Raw genomic sequence first — 24,503 nt, 5'->3', positions numbered from 1 at the left:
ACAACGTACATGCTCCCATCCCTCAGACCCCGGTGAATTGCTGAGCATGCAAAATGATAGCTGGCTCCAGTTAAATAAAACCAAGCTCATAACTGGTCAAAAAGTAGGGTCTTTGAATGATAGCAAAACAAACAAAAAAAGAATTTAGGGCTTTACTGGTATCTTCATGTGCCCCATCCTTAAGCTGCTCAATGACCCTTTGTCCCTGTCTTACTAACTTTCAGTCACGTCTCCATTCAGATACTCTTCTTTATGTTGCTCGTGTAAATGTTCTCCGAATAGCTGATTTGTTTGGATATTCATGTAAATTGTTTCCATACCTCAAACAGATGCATTATTATGCCAGGCACCAGGATTTGAGAAGAAATACCACAGCAGTATCCTGGGACTCACTAACTAAAGAATAACCCGCTTCGTTTGCAACCAGCCAACAAGAGCTGTGGATCTCCGCGTGCATCCTGCCGGCTCTGCCGCTCGGCTTCACAGCTGCCCACCAAAGTCAGCAGCTCACATGCCCAGACACTACCAACCACCTTAGGTTCACACTTTATCTTCAGGATGTGAATTGTTTCAAAGCTTGTATTACAGAGCTGATTTTCAGTATTAACAGTTGTTCTTTAATACCAATTAAAAAAAAAAATTAAGAAAAAAAGTCAGCATGGTTTAGAGTAAGAGAAACATGCCGGCAACTGGATTTTGCATTTGGGATACGCTCCGCTGTGCCTCTCTCAAGCAGCGCTCGGTGTTTGCGTGGCCGTCATCCCTACCACCCGTACTCAGCAGCAGCAGCAGGAAAAGCTGTTGGTATTCACATCATACCCCAGTTAAGACTACCACCATATGCTGACAAAATATCTCGTATGAGATCCTAGGACAGCTGTTTCGCTACCACCTTATACGACATAAGGTGAGAGTAAAAGGAAATTATAGGGAAAAGGAGAATTTAAAAAGCTGAACAACTCAGCCCAGGCATCAATCATTTGTATTATCCTGCTTGGACATGGGGAAACTTTGTGCAGAAAGCTGGATACTGCTCTCAAACAGTGCCTCTGATGCACAGATTTACTTCTACAGCCTTTCAGGAAGAATCAGTTCTAATTTAAGTCATTAACAATGATTATTCAGAAGTGTCAGGGGAAATACGAAGCACCCTACCACCTCATAAGAATAACACAGTAATCTGGAAATGCTACAGCAATGTGTCATGTTCACTTTTGTTCTAAATAAAAAGAGGGTAATAAAAATTAAGTATCACATTAAACACAAATGCTATTTCATTCTAGATTTCTGAAGGGCATCCATTTTAGAGTACAGAGCATCTAGACAATCTCATTATTAAAAAAAATTAATTGAGCTATGGAAGAATATTAATTTTCTTAGTGAAATTTGATCTCACTTTACAGCTTTTCTAACTTCATTAGAAACCTCTTAGTGAAGCGTGAATTGCCAGACACTGTCCTCCTGCAAACTGGACAATAATATCAATCACTGATGCATTAGAAAGAGAAGGGGAAGACAGGAAAAGTGTCACTAGCAAAATATTTTTGAGTGTTTAAATTGTTGTTTTCATGTAGTGAGAAACGCTGACTGCTTTCTCCGCCAGTGTCGCCTTGTACGAATACAGTGCCTTGCAAATAAAATTACAATGTTAATGCATTGCTAAAACGGTAGGTGAAAACTATTAGATGTACAATCTTTACACAAAGAAAATCTACTCTTCTCAGAGTTATTTGTTTAGAAGGACTATTCTATTCATATACAAATATTTACACAGCACAGAACAGCACTATGTTGATCACTTCTTGCATGGAATACATTATATTTTAAAAACAGAACTATGCTACTACTTTCAACAATTTTCAGTAATATCTATTACAAAAAATATCCCTTGCATTAGGAACATAAAGACTAAAAGACACTTCATTGGGTGTTTATATCCTACTTATGCAGTGCAATGGAGATCTAAAGCAGTTCCATAAACCCTTGGAGCTAGTTGTCCTAGAAAAACTCTATTGATATTAAAAATATATTTCTGATTACAAATATTTTCATAACCCTAAATTAAGCAGCCTTGAATTACCTTGTGTTTACCCATGGGCAGATACTGTGGATTAACTGGGATAGAGCAGTTTGTTATCCCAGACCCCACACGTACATGCTTAACCCAGAGTAGCTTAGACTTAAGAGGTGAATCAGTAGGGTAGATCTCTAAGATGTCATCCCTAAAGAACAGGAAAAGGTCTTCCTAGATTTCAAGCAATATATTTAATAATATTCCCATTGCACAAATATTAATTTCTCACACATCTCATGTCTGCCAGGGAAGAAAGATCCTAATGTGGCACAGGCAACCATACTTGAGAAATCCAGCCGGGGATCAGGCAAGCACCAGTAATTTCATATGAGACTTAATCATAAAACACCCATTTTTTTTTTTAAATAGAAATATAACACAAGGAAATGCTGGAATTTTTAGTCCACCTTGCTTCTCCTCTTCCCAATGACTTTTAGGTAAAACAGTACTGAAAATACAGTCAACATTTTTCCTTTACCGTAACTCACTTTTTTTTCCCCCAGTCAACCCAATTTCTAACATCATTTGCAAAACAGCCTAAAAATGTTGTGGAGAAGAACGATAGTTAGAAATACTGGGGGTGAGGGGGGAAGGTCTCATTACAAATATAACTAATAAAAAATAACTAACTAGGCTTACATTTAGCAAACAAACATGTTCAATATGCCCAGCTGAATACACCTAGCCTATACTTCACATCCACCTGGTGACATCAGGGGACCAGATACCCCATCAGGAGGCACACTTAAGGTTGGTTATCTTTACCACTTGCATTCACTTTAAAAAAACCAACCAACCAAAAACACCAAAACACAACCAAAAAACTACAACCCAGAGTGTATTCTCACACAAATAAGCAGCCGCCGCCGCCACGCACCAAGCCATCGCTGGAGGCATTTCCAGGGGAAAGCAGCCCCGTGAAATGGATCTGCCCTGGCTTGCACCGCTGCCCTGGGAGGCTGTGAAGAGGCGAGGAATTCAAACATGAATGAAGTGTTTTCCTTGCACTGCCCAGTGTAACTCCTCAACTTGCCTGGCTGGTGTTACAAAATCGTCTGCTTCAGCACAACGCTTGCCAGAAATTATTAACACTCCGATTTCTCACAGAGAAAGATTGGCTCCCCCGCACTAGCGAGATGGCTGGTGGAGGCATGAGCGGCTGCATGAGGCAGGCAGCATACTTCAGTCCTTTATTTTACACTGAGATACAGAAACAGGGTAGAGCTGAAGAAGCTGTTTACTTCTGCTTCACTTGCCTTATGCAGGAACAATTCAGGCAGGTGAGATAGGCAGCAATTTTGACCTCGTCGTGTGGGTGCAAACTTCCTACATACAAATTTCAGCTACCTAAAAAAGTCACCTTCCACCCCCCGCTCCCGGCATGTTACTACCTCACTATCTAAAGAGCTTTATTCAGCCCGTTAATGCAGTATCCATAAGCACCTCATCATCTTTAAGAGACTTATTCTCACCAATCCGTGGTAAGCAGAGAATCAGAGTTTTGTCATTTTTGCAGATAGCCTTTATGCGCCCCGTTTTGCCAGGCATTTGACCCAAGTCACACGCCAACGCCAGGCACTGCCAGGGGAAGAAACGAGGACTGGGACCCACCCCACCGGGACGCTGCCACCACCCCTCACCAACCACTCTGTCCTCAACAAGAATAACCTGGCCTTTCCCTTAATTCCTCCTGCAGCGTTTAATCGTCTTGACTATTCTCTAAAATACCAGACAATATTATCTTCCTACATCTCATTAAACATTTGGGAGTTTAATTGCAATAAACTTCTGAAAATGGCCGATTCAGAACAGCCTGTACTCAACTGTGCAGACTGAAGGCAGGGTTGCTGTTGGCCTTACACTGATAACCAGCCGGTAAAACAGAATTAAACAGCAGATCTTCAGCCAACACATGGGCCAAAGACAAGCCCAGAGCAAGAGCTTCCAAGAACCACGTTTGCTCCCTGCCCTGCTCAAGACGGGTGCACAGGGAAGGGATGATTAATTCCCTTTCTACGCCATTCAGCCACAAGGTACGATGCTACGAGCAGTGTGTTCCACTTGTCTCCAATTCCCCAGTAGAAGAACTACTGTGTTATTTGACAAAGTTTTGTCAGATATTAACACTGTTCTTATGGAAAATACTATTTAAAACCAGTAATTTCAATCCAGAATACAGATTTTTGAAAAATTCTTCTACTGAAAGTGTGCTCTTTTTTCTTACCAAAACCGTCCTGACTATTGTGCTCCAGATACATACTACTGCACAGAGCATTCAAAAGAGGAACTGAAATCCAGTCAGAGCCTTTAGAGACCATCATGTTAATTTGGCTGCCACTTATTCACCCTCAGGGCTGAATTAAGCTAAAAAAAAAAAAAAAAAGACGTGTTCCAAACTGCACAAAGCTGCAGAAGTAGATGCCTCAACCCTCTGGTGGAAACTGGAGTTTCATTTTGCTTTTGTTCATTTCAGGTACAACACCAGACCTCAATGTCCTGTGTTTACAGAATCAGGTAATGTTTTTAATAATGTACACAGCCAAGTGTTTAATTTGCACATGTGTGGCTTTACCCAGCATTACCTGGAATCCACTTGTGCGCCTAAGGATGCTCAAAGAAAGAAAATGGCTTATACTAATTTATTTAATCAATAAATACAATTTATTTAAGGATTAAAATAAGTTATTTGATACAGGGATATGTGGCAATAAAGCAGGAGGAGGAAATCCAGTTTTTTGGGGGCTGGTGGACCACAAGTAGCTATACGCTCCCAGGGTTATATGGTGGTAACGGTCAAGACAGGCAGGGATGCCGCATACATAAATATTTTGGCTAAGAAGCTAGGTTTGTGTGAAGGAAGACAGCAGGGGTAGATGCATGCAGCTTTTGTCCATGCCCAGGCATAGCTTCTCCCGGTGCCAGGCACTGCTGCGTTTGGGACGGTGAATCCACGTACCCCTGGGAGACAGCACTCCCCTAGTGCTGTATAATTCAGGATATTGAGAAACAAAAAACTGATGGGGAACATCAGAATAGCCTGGAAAAGTCTGTCCCTGGACCAAACAGGGAAAAAATACAATTAAATAAAAGGAAAAAAAAAAGCGCACGTAAAATCAACTGTTGCACGAAGGCCTAGGAATATGCTTAACTTTCTCTGAAGTCTACTGAAAAGCATAGCCGAACTTGGGCTAAAGCTGGAGAACAAATAAATGAGTGTTTTTCTGATTTGGTCCTAAAGAGGATTGGAAAGGAGAATAACTATTACAGCCCTGCGGAGAAGGACTTGGGGGTGCTGGCGGATGAAAAGCTGGACATGAGCCGGCAATGTGCGCTGGCAGCCCAGAAGGCCGACCGAATCCTGGGCTGCATCCCCGGCAGCGTGGGCAGCGGGGCGAGGGAGGGGATTCTGCCCCTCTGCTCCGCTCCGGGCAGACCCCACCTGCAGCCCTGCGCCCAGCTCTGGGGCCCTCAGCACAGGAAGGACATGGACCTGCTGGAGCGGGTCCGGAGGAGGCCACAGAAATGATCCGAGGGCTGGAGCCCCTCTGCTCCGAGGCCAGGCTGGGGGAGCTGGGGGTGTTCAGCCTGGAGAAGGGAAGGCTGCGGGGAGACCTGAGTGCGGCCTTCAGTGCTTAAAGGGGGCCTACAGGAAGGGTGGGGACAAGCTTTTTAGCCAGGCCTGTTGTGACAGGACAAGGGATAATGGTTTTAAACTAAAGGAGGATAGATTTAGACTGGATATAAGGAAGAAATGTTTTACACTGAGGGTGGTGAGGCACTGGCACAGGTTGCCCAGAGAGGCAGTGGAGGCCCCATCCCTGGAAACATGCCAGGCCAGGTTGGACGGGGCTGTGAGCACCCTGCTCTGGTTAAAGCTGTCCCTGGCACTGCAGGGGGTTGGGCTGGGTGATCTCTAAAGGTCCCTTCCAACCCAAAACATTCTATGATTCTGTGACCTGGAGATGTGCCACCGCTTGTTTTGTTTCATGCTTTTGATGAGGAACTGAACACAATTAACACTTCCCCCCCCCCCCCCCCCCCAATTTCCCCCTATTTTTAAATCAATCTTCTAATTTGTCAAATCATTTTTAAACTAATCTTCACATTTTACAGCGTAGCTTAGTTTTTTGGTGAAGCAGAGCAACATGTGGAGCTTCGTATCCCCTGGGAGAATAAGCGTAGGCTGCAAAGCACTCCACGGCTTTGTGTGCTCCTGAGCCACCCCTCCCTCTCCGCTCTGTTTCTGCTCCAGGCTCCTACCCAGCCTCCCGCCAGCATCGCAGCGGATACCGGGATCATCGACTCCCTGTCAAAGCTACCTCGAAACAGTACAGCTAAACATCCAAAACATCTTTGTATAGTTTGCTCTGAAAGAAAATGCCACAAATTACAGCTCCCAACTATGCCATTATGTCACCAAAACAACAAAAACCAGCAATGAGAAACAGTTCTTTGAAGAAAATTGGGAACAGATATGATACAATAAGTACCTGCTATTATTTGAATTACAGGAAGCTCATCTTTCTCTACAAGTTCAAGATTTTTTTGCATGTTTTCACGTGCATAAAACGTGTTCAAATCACATGCCTAACAAGATCTAATGGTAACTCAGAGCCAAATCCTCATGTAATTTACACCTTACACAGGCAAACACAACAGAGCACTGAAACTCTATTTAATAATTTCCGTATTTCCAGGCTAGAAGAACAAGTAAAGGGCTAGGTAAGGAAAAAAAGATGCAATGAAACCCCAAAGATGCAGGTATCTTAAAAGTCACCCAAAGGCAGGACAGTCAGTCAGTCACTGTGCTGCATGGAAAGGAATATGCTGGTGTACTGACCCAGCACACCTCAGCTTGTTTGCTGTGTTAAAAAACAAATAAAGATTTTTTTTGTTGGTTGGTTGGGTTTTTTTGGGGGGGAGATAGTGGAGAAATGGAAAGCTCACATTAATAATATGAACATGGATGTTTTAAAACAGTGCACCTGCCTACTATTCTAGTCACATACAGGCAAAAGTTTGATATTATTTGTAGCCAACTCTGAATATGCAGAATATCACACAGGCAAAACATCCCACTGCTGTTGGGCCACAGCGTGCTGTTCTGGCCAAACGCCGGGTAATGAGGAAGGGAAACAAAAGACCAACTGCAGTCTTTCTCCCTTAGGAAAGGATAAACTTAAGCTAATTATACACTTTGTCTGGAATGAAGAGAAAGTTAAACCACGCTTGCTTCCTCATAGCTAATACTTGTGTTAACAAAGAAGGAAAAGAGCCACTAGGATACACCTAGAACTGAAGAGCAGACCATTATATACCTTTTGATGGATTACAGCGGTATTAAACACACTTAAAAATGTGGATTTTTTGAGACATACCATTTGAGACATGCTTTAAACAGGACTCCACATTGTTTTTTTCACAATATAAAGTTTTAACCAATTAATCATCCTACTCTCATGGAGTTTCCTCCTTTTTCGCCCCTAGGTAGGTCACTGGATAGTGATGCTAATTTGTCAAAGTTCTTGTGCAATTTTCTGCTTATTAAAAAGTGAGGAATCACACTGCAATTTCAAAATCTATACCACATGAGGCAACTCCAGCGCCAGGGTCTCAGAGTGACCTCTTTGTGTTGACAGGGGAAAAAGTAAGTCTCCTTCATTTATATTAGAGATTAAAGTCTTTATCCCTTGCTGCATCAGACACTACAGCTTCATTTCCAGGGGCATTTTGTTTGGGGTTTTGTTTTGTTTAAGTACCTACACAGAAGAAAAAGAGGAAATAACATGCCAAGTTCATTATTCCTACCCAATTTCTTTCTGACTTCACACAATTTAATTACATAAAGATGGGAATTCAATTTCATTTTAAAATAGCATTCAAATGCTTTTTGAAAAGAAAATGCTGTATTTAACCAAGAAAGGGTGGAAATTATCATTCAAAGGCATATGTCAAATGAGGAGAATGAGAAAAGAAAGTGCAATTCTTTGCTGTGAAGGATTCAGCCACAAGGGAGAAAAGGAAACTAAACAGTCTCTTCCTTCTAATGTATGTTGAAAAAATAATGAGAGAAAGAAAATGTGAATGCTCTAATTTCATGTATTCTTTTCACTCTATGGTACTTTAGGAGGCTTAAAAAACCCCAACATTTTGACCACTTCAGGCTCCCCCAGGAATACATTTCGGTTGCTAAAAAAGATCTTAAACACAGATGCTTACATATGCAGCGAAGTCAGCTGGACCACCACTCAACAACGGGTTTTGGCACTTGCTAGAGCTATCCATAAATCTTCACATGCTCCAAAAGAGAGGCTTCAGACAGAGGCTGCTGGCCACCTGCCCTGCAATAATTCACTTCTATAAAATCATTTTCTACCATTTGCTCCGAGCGCTCGCAGAGAGCCAGTGACCAGCCTGGTCTTCGAAATGAGAGGGGCAAATTCGGTAGGAGGCATGAGGCTGCAGCCAGTCCCGAGTGCGCCGCCAAATGCAAAGGGCAGCTCCTGCGCCTGCCCTCTGCCCCTCGCTCCTCTGCAAACTCTGGCCAACACAGGTAAGAGTCTACAAAATAAAATATGAAAAAAAAGACTCACCAATGTAAGAGCCAAGTCACGCTTTGACAAAGGCCACTTTTGAAAAGAAAATGCCTGAGGGGCATAAAAGGCTCTTCTCTTCCAACTACGTGGAAATATTTCAGTTCTCAAATGATGCTCTCAAAACAAATCCTCTAAACTGATGAGAGAATTTGCAGGGTGAGTCCCGCTCCGCTCTAGGGGCTGCTGCTGCCCCCAGGGGCCCAGGCCACCTCCCAAACACCTCCACGGCACGTTGGAAAATGCCTTCTCCTGCAGAAACCACCTGCTGTCACCCACCCTTCAGCTGCACCGTAATCTCTGAGACACCAAACTCACATTTAGCAGGATACGTCTTGTTCTCTGCTGTATATAGCAAGGAGTCTAATCCCTCTGAGATTAAACTGTCAATCAGAGGGACAGTCCTTAGTTCCTGGGGGAGACGCTCTATTACACAGGGAAATTTCTTACCTGGAAACTTTCAGCAACATGTCATTCAGTTCCTCTTCCTGGGACTTAAAAACAACAACAACAACAACAAAAAACCAAAACAAACAAAAAAAAACCCCACAAAACAGGTGTGGGTTTTTTTTTCTGGAAGAAAGGCAAAGGAGGAGGTCTCAGACTGGTGGAGGTCAGGACTGGATTTGGAAGAGGAGTGGAGGACTGAGAAACAACAGAGCTTCCCACCCATGAGCAGCTCCAGGTTTCCTATTTCCAGGAGAACATGCAAGAGTTTATCAAAATACTACATTTCGATGGGAGAGAGGGGCCTGCTTGCACCGTGCCCTGGGGAGAAATCAGAAGGCAGAAATACAAATCTGCTCAAGGCAGACCAGGTTAAATGGAGCTTGCTAAGAACAGATAAGAGGGTCCCGTCAAGAAGATTAAAATAAAGTAGATGCTCGCAATGAAAGGACGGAGGGAAGATGGGAAACCAAGAAGTGTGAAATGGGAGGAAAATGGGAGGAAACCACAAAACACGATGGACAGCCTGAAAGGCAAGTCCACTCAAAAGACAGCGACAGGAAACTGCTGCCCTGATTTATGCCAATTCCATCAGGTCAAAATGAAACCCTAACACACAAATAGAAAAGGTGAAAGCCTCGGGATTTGATCTAGACTTAATTTTAAATTCATGGTGTTGAGGGTTCCCCCCCCCCCTTTTTTTTTTTAAATCAGGATTAGCTGCCCAGCCAAGAGAAGGAGTTGCCCTCAAACACAGAAATGCTAAATTTTTCAGTCTTAACAATGCCAAAGTGCATTCAGTGTCATGCTGTATTAAATATTACAAATGTTCAAATTGACAGTAGCAGTTTATATGGATACTGGATTATATTTCCATCCCTTTAAAAGTTATTAGCCTGCAGTTTGAGTAGTTTTGAACCAAGAGCTCAGATCCAAGCCACACCAAACTCACAAACAGTTCACAAATGTATTTTACGCATAATTCTTGTCCTTAATGCAACTGAAATCCAAATCCTAATATGATCTGAGAGGGTGAATCACAGCTTCAAGAGCCTTTGTATTATCCAGAATTTCGCCATGCCTCTCACAAGACGGGAATACTAAGCGATCCCCCAAACAGCAGCCATCACATCTTCAAAGGCAAAAGAAACTAAACTGGAAACAAATGGAGAAGAGAAATGAGCTCTTCATTGCAGCTGTGATATAAATGAACCAACTGTCTAACGCTAGGACAAATATTGTACTTCACTAGATTTAACTGCATTTTACCCTGGCAAAGCTGATTATAAAAGCATGAGATAATTTGCAATTATGCACTAAAGTCATCATATTTTTCAACTAGCATACAAATTCAACAGTGTCCGTACACCAACAAATAATACATGCCATTCTAAGGATTTTTGGATTTACCCCAGTGAGCATGCCAGGCTAACTGAGCCTAGAAACTGTATCACCTACATTCAGAATATCAATGTTTTTCCAAGTGTTCCTTCTCCTTCCTTCTCCCTCCCCAAACTTGCGAAGTGAATCTCAAGGCTGAAAGCTTCAAGCCTGGCAATGAAACACGAGGCTCTGCAAACCATATTTGTGGGACACATGTTGACATGCCACTTCCAATAAAATGCAGAAACGGGAGACCTTCAGTATTCCCCAAAAATCCCATTACACTCCAATTCCAGGAAATTCAGAAGTACCATTACATTCATATAAAAGTTCACCCATACATTTCTAAGCTACGTGGGAGGGCTACCTGCTCTTGCATTTCTGCTAAATTAATTCCCCAATATGATAGAACCATACAGCAAAATAACCTTCTCCTCTCTGAGGTTTATGTTGTACTTAAGCTTAAATCTGAATTCCTTGGATTTGCAATGTTTCTTTTGGTCAAATTATTATATGCCTGTAAAGCTGTGGGAAGGCTGGGAAAAGCTGCACGTAAAAGGCACTCTCAGATTGAGCTTGGATGAGCACAGGGTTTTTTCTAGCAGCTACATACAATAATAGCCACAGCTTCTCTGAAGGCTGAGCCTGCCTTTCCCTATGTTGCTACAGAAAATACAAAGTTAGCAACAACGATGATGAGACAGAACAGGATGATCCGCTGTGTCCAGCGGGACACAGGTCCAGCAGGATGCACCTTGCGGCTTCATTCAGCTGCTTCCCACGTCACACGAGTCCTTGTCCACAATCCCATGTCAATGCTGGGATGGATGAGGGGTGAAGGGATTCACGGTGAAGCTGCAGTCTCGTTGCTGCACGGTGCTTTGCGTCTCTTCCAGATTTGCATCTCCAACTCTACTCCTCTCTCCCTCCTGTTATTTTCCATCACTGAAGACGTCACCCGAGTTTTCTCATCAGCATGAAACGTTCACTGGAAAGAGTCAAGTTTATTTTGTTCAATGTGTTTTTGCTAGATAAGCATTTGGGAACTGCTATTTGTCTTGCAGAAGTCCTGTTTCCTCTCGATACAGGCCGGTAGCCTGCAAGCCAATTTCTGTAGCATTCTACTTAATTGCGAGTCTTGTTTCTTCTAGTCAGTCTTCATGATTATAGTCAAGTCCTGTCCTGATATGCATGCAGTTGCAATTTTGTCATATGTATTTATATTCAAATATTACAGGTGTTTGTTGGGAGCAATTTTATTTTCTTCCTCCACAAGAAATGTGATGTAGAACCAGAACCAACGTTCTGGATGGTGCACAGCAGCTTCCCCCGAGTGCAGAAATACTCCCAAGTGCTTTTTCTGCAGGAACGAAAAGCAGGCTTATAATCCGCATTGAACCTTGAACCGAGTGCAGGAGCATTGCACATTTTCAGGCTTCTCATCCAGATACAAACTGACCAGTGGTGGTGAGAAAATAAGCATTGCTTGCCAAGCGGTCACAAGGGGATGGCCTCCTCAAGAAAATAACACACCTGCCAGTGATGGGCACCACTCCAGATAGACAGATTGCAGCAAAACACACATCAGCTCATCAACCTGAGTCAAAACTGATTTGTCAAGTGTCTCCCAACAACTACTGTATTTTGAAACACATTACAATAGGATAAAAAGGAGGTTCACTTGCTTAAAGCACCCAGGCCAGGGCCTGACCATCCCCTTGCTAGAAGGACCTCTTGGTACTTCATGGTAGTGACGAAAATCCTCACATATTTAAATTAGTCTTCTGACAAAAGTATGCCAGAAGACAGGACAGTGGTTTTAATGCCGCAGAACCACCCTCCTGATGAAACTATTTGCTCTGAACCGTGTAGCTGGAAGGATGAAAACCCAAAGACTTTGCCCCAAAGAGCAGAGCAGAGCAGCACGACCCAGCACAACAGACAGGTGCTGGTACCTCAGTGCCTTTGGGAAACAGGAACACTGGGCAGATGCCTTTGCTGCAAAGCCTGCAAGACAGCAGTGAAAGAAGAAGAAAGGAAAATGTATTTACAGGCTCAAGGCAACCCTTCCCCTGAGCACTGCAGTTTCTGTTGAGTCAGAGCTGTCATCTGCCCTGCAAACTTATCTTCACTGTCCATTTTGCAAGTAAGATTCAATCAGGGCTCCCTGGCTCTTCGGGGAACCAGCACTTTAACGTGAACTGCTTCCACTCAAATGTAATGGAGTGAGATTGCTCATGCTATTATTTTAAGTGGTTTGAGGCCACATGGTCCCCAATTTCATTAGCTGCATTTATATACAAACCTCACACTTAATACTGTGGAACCCAGAGACATATATACATTACGTGTCATCTTCCCACCACCAAATAATAATAAAAAAAAAAAATTAAAAACCGAAGAAATTAAAACATACCCCAACAGCAGTAAATGATTAGCATAAACCAGGGTACCAGTTTAAGTGTCTCCATTTGATACATCATCTATGTGGGGAGGATATTTCTGCACACATGTAGAAACATCATACACTTCAATCAACTGTTTGCAAGTGGAAGACAGAATGAATCTGTTCCTATTCTGCTTTACAAATTAGAAAAATTGTGGTCAGTCAGACCTTGCACACAGTGGTGTTGGCAGGCAGTGTGAAAAAACCGGGAGCCCCAGACTTTACCTGCACTCAGGAGTTCATCCGAGTTCAGGCACTATATGTAAGCTAGTTAGCTGCATTACTGCCAGAAGCTGTGGGGGCACTTAAGAGGCTAGTCAGACACATGGGCTTGCAACCGTGCTCTCACGCAGCAGGGCAAGCAGGCATGAGGAGCTGCCTTGCTCAGCCATTTAAGCCAATATTAGGCCAGTTTACACTAAGTTGAAACAGGTTTAAAACTAAACTCAGGGGCTGATAACAGTATTGCACCGTAATAATTCAAAAAGCATATGTCTGCATATTGGGCAATACCTCCGGATTGCTCTAGCAACATGAGCGAGAAATATGAAAATAATAATACACAGATCCCAAATTGAACAGCATGACAGGAGTGAGATATGAAGCACTCTTGAACACAAAACCATGAGCAATTAAGCTTTACAAGGCGGAACAGGTGTGAGTTTAATCAATGCTCATATACGTTTTTCCTGGAAGTGCTATAATTTTGTATCCATTTCTTTGTTTACTTTAAGAAAAATTCTATATCTCTGATAGACTTCGCAGAGGATATAATAATCTTATATTGTTGGCTACTCATTTATTAAGTATTATTAGTATCAATTTGTACTTCTGCAAAACCCACTTGAAAGAATAATAAAGTAATATGAAATAAATAAAATTAATGGAGTTGAATGCTGATATGTTTTTACGGTTTGTTGTTAATTGCAACATGGATACAGTTAAACAACAGATGCTCCGAGTACTTTTAGCTACTGGTAATTTTTGTTTTGTTCTGTTTTTCTTACAAAACAGATTTTTCATTTAAACAGCTGCTGGGTCATTTTCGGCATGGAAAATTAAAACCTTCTCTATCACCCAACAAAGAAAGAGTGATTTGCTGTTAATCCAAAGAAGAAAAAAGAAAAGAAAAAAAAAAAAAAGAGAGAAAGCATTTTTATCCAAACACAAGGTATTAGGAAAAGAAAGAGGAGTCAGCTGGGATGTAAAGTTACCCTGCAAACAATGTCACAGGCAAAACCTATTGCAATAAACAGGCCAAGCACAACAAATCTGGCTCATCCACCTCAGTAACCGCTTTACAGAGGCAATTTGCTTTATATTCTTCCGTTCTTCACTACAGCACCTCCCCTCACCATAACAAGAATACTGTAATACTGCACTGAGCAAGTCTATGGGAATATTCAGTGGAGAGATCTTGTTTCAAGATGGACTTTTTGGTTCATATTTCATCTTTATTTTGCTCTGTATTTTGTGTTAGAGAAGGTGAAGCCAATTAAACACTGCTCCACCTGGAAGGGAAGGGTAGGGACCCCTCCGTGTTGGAGTGGTTTCCCCCACGGGCTCAGCCCAGCCGCGGTGAAGCCAGGTTTCATTCCTGCACGCCCGGAGCTCACCGCAGCCATATGACACCGGGGCACCAGTCTCAAGACTTCCAAAGAAGCACTGCTGGGCTCACATGACAAAGGGCTCTGAAGATCTGAGCCCAATACCCAGAAAAGGCTAATATTTGGTTTTCACAAGTGCTCTACCCTGTAAATTTGCCACAGTGAAAAGGTTGTAATTATCCATAGCTCTCAGGCAAATTCAGATTTTTAGTGCAGTAAAACAGCTTACCTCATTCAAGTCAGGTAGATAAAAAGACTCCAACTCTTCACAAACTTTAAACAATTGCAGTACTGCAACCAGTAGATTAGTCCTACCCAAAAAAAGTGAGAAGAGAGACTGTGTTCAACACACGTGGCATCCATAACCATCTCTACCCACTCATTGTGCGGGACACCTAGACAAGTAGTTTAGGCTGGACTCTAAGTCAGACACAGCTAAGTCCAGAGAAAATGAATCCAAATAAAAGAATCAGCAGGAGGATCCATGCTGTATTGCCCACCACTTGGCTGCCAAAAGGGAGAGCATTGCCCAAGATGGCAGGACCCAAATGTCTCTGGACATCTCAAGGACGGAAGCTCCAGGTGCTTGTGGAAGGGCACCAGGAAGCATGAAGGGCCTTTTAGAGGCCAGTAGAGACCATCAGAGCACCAGGAATGTGTAACACCACCAGACGACAAAAAAGAAGCAACTTTGGGGGGCTTTAAAATGTGCCACACAATGATATTTGTACTATGCTGGCATGCAAGTATTATAAACAATGAAAAAAGTCAGGACACAACCACCTAGGCAGGTCCAGAACAACAGCGATGAGAGACGGAAAGCGCAGGCACTGAGGCCATAAATATATAGGATGAGAAGAGAAGCCTCCTAAGTACAATATTTACTGCCTACTCAGTATTCTTTTTTATTTTCCTATGTTTGCTTGACCTTGGACACTCCCTGTTTGGCATTCTCTGAGCAGCACAGAACTCTCTTTCAGTTCCCAGCAAGCCCTAGCCCTTCCAGGCTCGCAGGCTAAGGTATTTTGCCCTGTCTAACATCAGACACCAAATGCGGGAGCCGCTTTCTCTCCCTAGTGCATAAGATAAGGCTGTAACAACAGGCTATAAAGCCCTCCACATACACGCAACTGATGAATATTCATTAAAAGTCAACACATAACATTTATATCATTCCAGCCACACAGGGAGGATGAAGTGCCTCCCCCCAGGTAGCAACACCTCACTCAATTCATGATGGGCCACTTTGTACCATGTTAGATAAACCTGCAGCTCCTCGCATCCTTTGCATTTCAAGCCAGTTTTTCTCCTTCATAAACAGCGTTCAGAAAGGAGACTGAGACACGCATAGCGACCCTGCTAGCACTGCAGAACGCACTCACCTTTTTCACACACATACCCAAAGGTATTTTTCCATGAGATAATATTTTTCAGGCTCTTTTGGACTTGGAGAAAAAGGGCTTCAAATGAAATAAAAACATCTCTTATCTTAAAACAACTGTCAGTTTAGGAAACAACTGACTGAGCAGCAACCGTGTCCGGGGTATGTACATTGTTTTATACGAAGGCACTCCTTAAAACAGAATCCCAGAAGTCCAATTAGTTCGTGAGCATCTACCTCCCGCTGACCTCTCCTAGCACCACCAGCATACATTCCAGGCTGTTTTCATGCTTTCCAGAATTGCATCTGGGCTAGAAACACCAGATAATTATTTTTAACACAGCAACTGTGAGCATTCCCAGCCTTTTTGGACTTCTATACATTCATCATATTCAGCAAGGAGAGCCTTCCAGATTAATACTGAGATACTGGAATGGCGATGGAGAGATAAATGGCGTGGATTGAACAAACTAGATTAGGAGGCTTTTAGGCACATTCCTACTTCATCCTTACATACTGCCCACATCACCTCAACATGCATTTGTACTTAATCATCTGTTGTACACTGCAAAGATAAAGTCATGTGGTCAGATCCTCAACCTTAGTTATACTGAACTGCGCTGATTTACAACAGCTGAGAATCAAGCCCTGAAGCTTTGGAGAGACTCCATTAGCTTTATTTCACCTCCTGGATGAAGACCAAGCTCTGCACTGATCAATATGATTCACTCTCTGCTTTCCTCCCGAGCTTATGGCCTCTGACCGTTCACGCTGGATGCACAGCACCTTCCTCCCAGTATGTTCTGGGGGGAGCAACCTATTTCCAGAAAACTCTGGCTGGATGTTGCTGTGATAGTGTTTTGTCTGAAACAGCCCCTGCAACAGACTATGGAGGAAGACTATGATAAAGACGACTGGGGGTGCTCCCTGGGGAGCGCCTGCACACCTCATGCTATCCAACACTTGCCCTTCAGCTCCTGATACAGAAAGTACTGCCGTGATGGACTGCAAGACAGCTCCCCTCATTGCTTCAGGCAATCTGAACTGAAAATATTAAGTAATACAATCTCAGAACCATTGTATGGGGTCCAAGCTAGACCTGAGTGAAGGTCAGCACGAATGTGCCCAAGCTACCACAGAGAGTGCTAGCCTCAAGAAATACGGAAGAGAACCAGGCTGTATGCAATGACCCAGGAGGTGAGGTTTGTGTAATCCATACCAGACAACGCTGGCATGGCCAGGCTGCCATCTGGTGCGCTTACCAGCAACCCTTGCCTGCTGCCAGGGAATGGGGAGGGCAACACTCCCTGCGCAGCACAGCAGGGCCAAGGAAAGGACAGCACAGATCCAGCAACCTACCATTACTCACGAAGGAGGGACACTGGATGTGATTACATCCATATCCCCTGCGTGTGCGAGCGACTACGGTGCTCTCTGGAGCCCATGAAGGGAACTTGTTCTCCTCCTGCCTCCCCTGATCCTTCCTCAAGCCCCACAGGTAGAAACTGGCCACTGGGGTTGAGCCTAAGGGTCCAAAGAGTCAAAGAAACCCATTTCACAGACATTCACACTCTGAGCGCTGAAGTATGAGCTGTAATGGGAACATAAAAACTTACTACAATTAAAATCTAGACATTCAACAATTTTCAAAGGCGATCAGACATCCCGATCTGACTCTTGAAGCCTAGTTTTTACAATCCCAATTGCTAGGCAGCTTGCACCAAGGTGCTCATTTGTCATGTCTCCTCACTCTGCGATTCTTGAATTGTTAAACGTGAGAGAGCGCAGTAATTCAGCATTGTACCATTGCTTATGAAAGCCATACAGAAAAAAAACCATAAAAAATAATCTAGGCCAGTTCATTTGAAGTGCAAATGACTTATGCATGCAACACAAAACGCAACAAGTACCTTTCAAGCTGTCTCATTTATGATAACACAAAAGTTGCTGATGGAATGAGAATTCCCAGGTAGTTACCAGGGAATTTTGCATATCATTTGTACTTCATACTGCATTAGCAACTCTCACATCATGTCAGCAGCTTGAAAAAAATAAAACAATGAATTACATCTCTCCCAGTTTTTATTTTGCTTTGACTGAGTAAGCTCATCACTTATCTCAAATGATTTTGCATTCAGTGCAAAATGCTTCCTTCTTTTCTAAAGGAAAAAGAAACCTAACACTTCCCTGAATTATCCCAGTTTACTAAGATGAATAGTCAGCCATCAACAGAAGAAATATCTGGATATCGCAACTCCAAGGTACGCAAGCTACGCAAGACTATCAGGTATCTCACTATTAGCAAAAGAGATAGAACCAAAGCTAAGGCTGCTATCGCATCCTTGACCTGTACAGGTTAAGGAGGAGGAACAACCAACATCCCAAAGGTAAGACAGATGTGCTCATATGGATGGATTTTAGGAGTAGAAAGTGACACCAGTGAGAAAAATACATTTTTACACTTTTGCCTGAATTCTTGGCAAAAGCCAAGGAAAAAAACCAAACATCCCTCCAATTTTTGGTTATAGTTCACGGCTCTTGGTTAGAGCTGCGTTAACACTTTACAGACTTGACGCTGCAGTTGGCAGCTTCTATGGGTCAGGAAGAGGAGAAGTATACACTCCTTTGTACAACTGACTTCTTAACTTTCTATTACCTCCGACCCTGGGCTCGGATTTTTCTATCCCATCAAACACCCCCTTACCCAGGTTAGGACACCTACCCTGCAGTGCAGCAGCTGCTCCAAACACTTCCCTGGCTGCAAGCAGAAGCCCAGACAGCATCTCCCTAACGTACTGGGGAGGTTGAAGCTGTTATCATCGCTTATGAACCAGTTTGCCTCCAACAGCAGACAATCAAGGGTGCACTAAGCAACGGAGCCCGTACCTGTGGTATTCCACCGCAACATCAGTTCTTTCCACAATATCCCGCAAGTTTATTCCCTAGCTCGCCCCACAGCAACTTAATCCAGCAGCGCCATTCAGAGTCTGCGAAGGTTTCTATCAGCACATGGTACCAACTCATCGTGTGCCAGCGCTGGCTGGAGTCAGACAGAGACTCTGCAGATGCTGGGACTCACAACAGCCACGTGACATTGCCAGCACGTCTGGATCCTGATCTGACTTTGCAGCTCTGGAGCTGCCCTAAGAGTGCTAAAAGCAGGTCTGAATGCAAGGGACAGTGCTTTGTAATTTGTGCAATTTGCAATTTTGCATCATTAGGCTTATGTACCCTCATTAGGCTGTGCAGGCTATGCCCCTTGTTTCTCCTCTCCTCTTTTAGTATCAGCAGCACTTCACTGGATTTCTAAAATAGTCCTCATTAGATATTTGGTTTCTCTTAAAAGAGAATTTGCAGAAAACAAAAACAACATTTAAATGCCCTTCAGCAATACATCTTCTAAATTACAGTACACATTAATTTTTCACGGAACTCTGTGAAGCAGTTTTATCTTCTTACATCTCACTTCAAGTGACAAGAGGAAAGGGTTTAGTAAAAGTACCTATGTAAGGTTTATCACCAAAAATATGCATTCAGAAGAATGCACTCCAAAAATTGCCCCCTCTTTTTTCTTTTTTTTTTTTTTTCTTTTTAAAGATTGCCATGACATTGAAATCTCTGAAATATAAGGGGACTTGCATACTACCTCCAATCAAGTGGGCAGAGCATCAGAGGCCTGACACATACACTGGCTAAAAGCAGATGATGAAAAATCACATTTCAAACTGGGGGGCGGGGGGAAGCCTCAAGCAACTACTGCTAATCCAAAAAGTCACAAGCAAAAAGCCTGCACACAAAAAACCTGAAACAAGCAAGAAAACTGATCCTAATTGCTAATGGAACACGGGCAAAGTAAGATCATTCAAGTGCATTTAATTGCCTTTCCACAAATGACACTTTGAAGCAAGTAAGCAAATCTTGATCACGGAGGAATTTTAAGAACAAGTTAGACAGCCATCTGTTGAGAATAAAGCAGGAACTGGAAGAACAGGTCCTGCCTTCAGGCAAGAGGGTGGACATGCTGACCTCTTGCTATCCTTCCTAGCCTCATCTTTTCTGTGAAATCTGTAACAATTGGAGTAATACACATATGTAACACCTTATCGAATCTTCCCACTAGTAACAGGCTGGAGTATAGGATACTAATAAAGCTTGTTCTGAGCCCTATGATACTGAAGGTTCTCTTTCTGAATTTCAATATATACTCTTTCACAGCGTAATATAGACCTGGGTAGGTAGGAGGGGAAGCAAGGTTAATTTTCAAGTCCAAGATTCTTGCAAGCATCCCGTTTCTGTGGGAATTACCGTGTATCCAAGCCAACTGCAGCAATTTGGATACGTTAAGCTCCAGGGTAAACTGCTAAGTACATCAGAGAAAAGGCTACTCCGCAAGGCGGGCAGAAGTGGGATGGGGAGAACGGAGGACAGGGTGGGCACACACAGAGCAGCAATTAGGAATCTAAACCTAGACAAAATAGTTTTAAATTCTGGCCTAAAACAATAATGTTTTCTGCACTGAGAGTTATTTTTAAATATTTCCTGAAGGATCTTTTAAAACCTTATTCTATAAAAACCTGGGAAGTTTCAGGTTTTCAACTATCTACTTAATTCCAGCAAAATGAAAGTGAAGGAAGTGATCTGACTACATCCAGTGCCATAATTTGATGTATTGGAGCTGTGTCAAAGTTAAATATGAATGACCATACTGCTTTGACTAGTCTAAAAACCTACAGGGGATTGTTTCACACACTGAAAAATATAAAAACAAACTTAGGAAAAAGATGCCATGAGGAAACAGTTTTCCTTTTCCATTCACTGCACATGCAGTTTGGCAAAGACAACACACTCTAGATGGATAAGAACAATTTTCCATCACTAGAGAAGCCTTAAACAACCCCTGACTGCTTATACCGTCATCTCTTAGGCTCCTACTAAATTGCAGTTATTTGTTCAAAACAAAACGATGAGGCCTGTGATATAATAGAGCAATTTAAGCAGTCAAGAATACAACACCTGTAATTCAATTTCATGGCAGCTGGTTTCACAACATGTTTCTATAACACCGTTATGATATAGGAAACTTCTCTCAGAGCATAGCAATTCTTCTTTAAGTAAGCCAGGCTCTCAAGAGAGAAGTGGGCTTTAAGTAGACAAATACTATAAACAATAAGCAATTTGTATCTCCGTGCCAGTCCTTTCCATTCTATCTCCAGTTAGTTGCCAGTCTTCCAAGGGTTTATATTTTAGTTTATATTTCATATTGAGAGGCTGTTGTCAGAAAAGGTAACCATAAAAGTCACCTGAGATCTCTAACCTTGAGTAAGTTTCCAGGCAGAGGAACATACAAGAGCTTCCCTTCCCATTCATCTTTGCTACAACAGTCACCATATACAAAAAAAGCTGTAAATCCCAGGCATATGACCTTCCCAAAAAGTCAAGGAGGGAGCAGGGGGAAGACGGAGAGATCAATAATGACTAGTCAATGCAGGAAGTACAGCAAAAACATTCTCCCAAAAGGAGAAATCTAGTATTGGCTCAAACCCCTGCAGCTGAATGGCATCCAAAAGTGAATCTTTCTCATCCTGTGTGGCAAATGATGAGGCCAGTTGCTATCTCAGTGGAAAGTTCTTTAGAGTACAAATTCATGCAGATATCAAAATAGAGGTTGTAAAGAGTAACGCTGATGTTTTCCTTCGTTCAGTACTGAACCATACTGCCATGTCCACTTTATATACCGAAATTAGGAAGAAAGTGTACACCCAGTTAGGGATCTCCTTCCAGGTTTCGTGACTGGAATAAATACCAAAGCAGTAGTTTCAGGAAGTCTTTACAATGGTATAGACTAGCCCTGATGATGAAACCTTTCCATCTCTTCTCCCCAGCTTTCTGTTCCTCATAGGTCTCCTTCCCCTGCACCAGGGCAAGGATTTGGGCAGAGATCTGGATGGAGGAACTGTGCCAGGCTGAAATGCCTGCACAATGAAAGTCATCAACACAGAACAGCCTGGGATTCCCTATGAAGAAAGGCAGATGCTTGTCGTGGGCTAGATCTGGTGGAAAAGATCAAGGGCACCCACCTCTAACTTTCATGAAATGGATATGCAACAGGGACATGTTGAATCTCAATGACTGTAGGTTGGAGAAATGCCCCTCTACTCAGGATAAGAAGAAATATTCCTACTGATTAAATGTGTATCTGGTCATAAACCACTCCTGTTCAACCAGCTCTGCCTGAACCCCAAATCAGCAGGACAAGCAAGTGACCTCGAGTCCCATTCTACCCCCAAAGCAGAAAACCAGTATAACCAGAAACAGGTTAGTAGCTCCTTCCTGCATTTCATGTGTGTTTATACTTCTATTTTATGTCATTTTAAACAGAAAAGCTATCGCCTTGAGCATCAACAATCCAATTCTGAGATTCTTCGTCAACAACCATTCTACCTACATTGATATTGCCCGTATGGAAGCAAAACAGCAAAATGCCTGAACTCTTTAAGTGTATTACTATTAGGAGCCCCATTTGAAAATGGCTCTTCAGTTCTTCCTGCTTTATTTCTACATTGCTAGGCATCAAAACAGGTTGATATGCTGAAAATACAAGATCCCCATCTGTTTGCCCACTTCAGGAAAACCTTGAATGAGCTAATGAAAGTTGTTGTACCAACCTGTATAATTAGGGAGCAAAAATTAAGCACCTCTGTATTTAGATTAGCTACCAACAAGGTAATAATCATTTCTAGAAGTGCATACATAGAAAACAAGAGTCAACCGAGCTAATTTCATCCCCCTCTAATCCTTGATTTGGTTGCTTCTACATGCTGCATCTGGTTGCGCATCGAAGGTTCAGTAGGGCTGTTCTTTAAACTCAACAGTAAACTCATGCCTTTTTCATCTGAATATATTCAGCCTGTACTCATCAGTGACTTCTTCCCATAGCCCATTAATCAGCTTGGCATCCTACTCGCTATTAGAAACATGAAGAAAAATACAAATGAAAAGGACCGTGCACTGCTTCTAACAAAATGAGGCTGACACAATTGGCACCTTCCTATGCTGCAGATGCAAAATACTAAGTAGGGCTAAACCTGGGTGTTTTGAGGAGGAAAGTATGACTTCAAAGAGGTAAGACTTTAGAATTTCTGACAACACCCCTGGTGCTTAAATAATTTTGGTAGTAAAATGTGCATGTTGTTACATTGTCAGAGGACAGAAAAGGAGCATGGTGTTCACCAGGAACTCAGAAGGAAACTGGAGTCACTCCGTTCTACTTGGGATGGGGCTCACCACACTCACCCTTACCGACCTGCAGGAGAGTCATCTATTCAAAGTGATTACTGATGCTCAGTTTGGTTTTACTGCAAACACCTCAGTGAACCGAAGCTGGCCATGAATCACTCTGCATCTCAGATCTGCAGGTAGAAGGCAGGGATGCCACATCTCCCTTCCTGATTCACAATGACCATGTGTCCTGGTTTCAGCTGGAATAGGGTTAGTTTTCTTCCAAGTAGCAGGCATAGTGCTGTGTTTTGGATTTAGTAGGAGAATAATATTGATAACACACTGATGGTTTAGTTGTTGCTAAGTACTGCTTATGCTAGTCAAGGACTTTTCAGCTTCCCATGCTCTGCCAGGTGCACAAGAAACTGGGAGGGGGCACAGCCAGAATAGTTGACCCAAACTTGCCAAAGGGCTATTCCATACCATATGATGTCATGCTCAGTATAGAAACTGGGGGGGGTTGGCCGGGGAGCAGCGATCGCTGCTCGGGAACTGGCTGGGTATCGGTCGGTGGGTGGTGAGCAATTGCATTGTGCAGCACTTGCTTTGTGTATTATCATTATTATATTGTTATTATTATCATTATTATTTTACTTTATTTCAATTATTAAACTGTTCTTATCTCACCCCAGGAGTGTTTCACACTCTTACTCCTCCAATTCTCTCCCCCATCCCACCAGGGCAGGGGGAGTGAGCGAGCGGCTGCGTGGTGCTTAGTTGCTGGCTGGGGCTAAACCACGACACCGTGGTCAACTTGGATTGAAATATGCAAAAAGGAGAGTCTTCAATGTTGTATGGCATAGTAAAGATTTAATTTCAAGTAGAGCTTCACGATACTGATACAATAACAATAAAAACAACACTCTAGAACTCCTGATGTTGTCTTTAGCAACCAAGCCTGTCACGTAAGCACAATGATTTAAAGAAAGTCACCATGCAGCCCTATCATTACTGAGCACTATGACAAAAGCATATCAAAAAGCCAGAATAGAACAAGACATTTCTGATCTTGGTTGAGAAAAGGGAGCAAAGCCATAGCTTCAGCAACTGATACAGCATTATACAAAATATGGCATTTACTGAATATTTCACCTTTTCAGAACTCTCAATCATTCAGCTGGTTGCGGTGTTAGTTCACTGTCAGGCCCGATGCTGATTAAAAATCTCCATCCCAACCCAATTCTCCTCATCGTGCTCCTATGGCATATTTGTCTTTTATAGCGGACCTTGGTGTCAACAGTTAATAGAGTTTATCCCTTCTTCTAGCAGAGTGAAGGACCTGACCTGAATGAGG

The sequence above is a fragment of the Pelecanus crispus genome, chromosome 8 (genome assembly GCF_030463565.1).
Source record: "Pelecanus crispus isolate bPelCri1 chromosome 8, bPelCri1.pri, whole genome shotgun sequence".
NCBI lineage: Eukaryota > Metazoa > Chordata > Aves > Pelecaniformes > Pelecanidae > Pelecanus > Pelecanus crispus.
Note: the sequence above shows the minus strand (reverse complement) of the source record.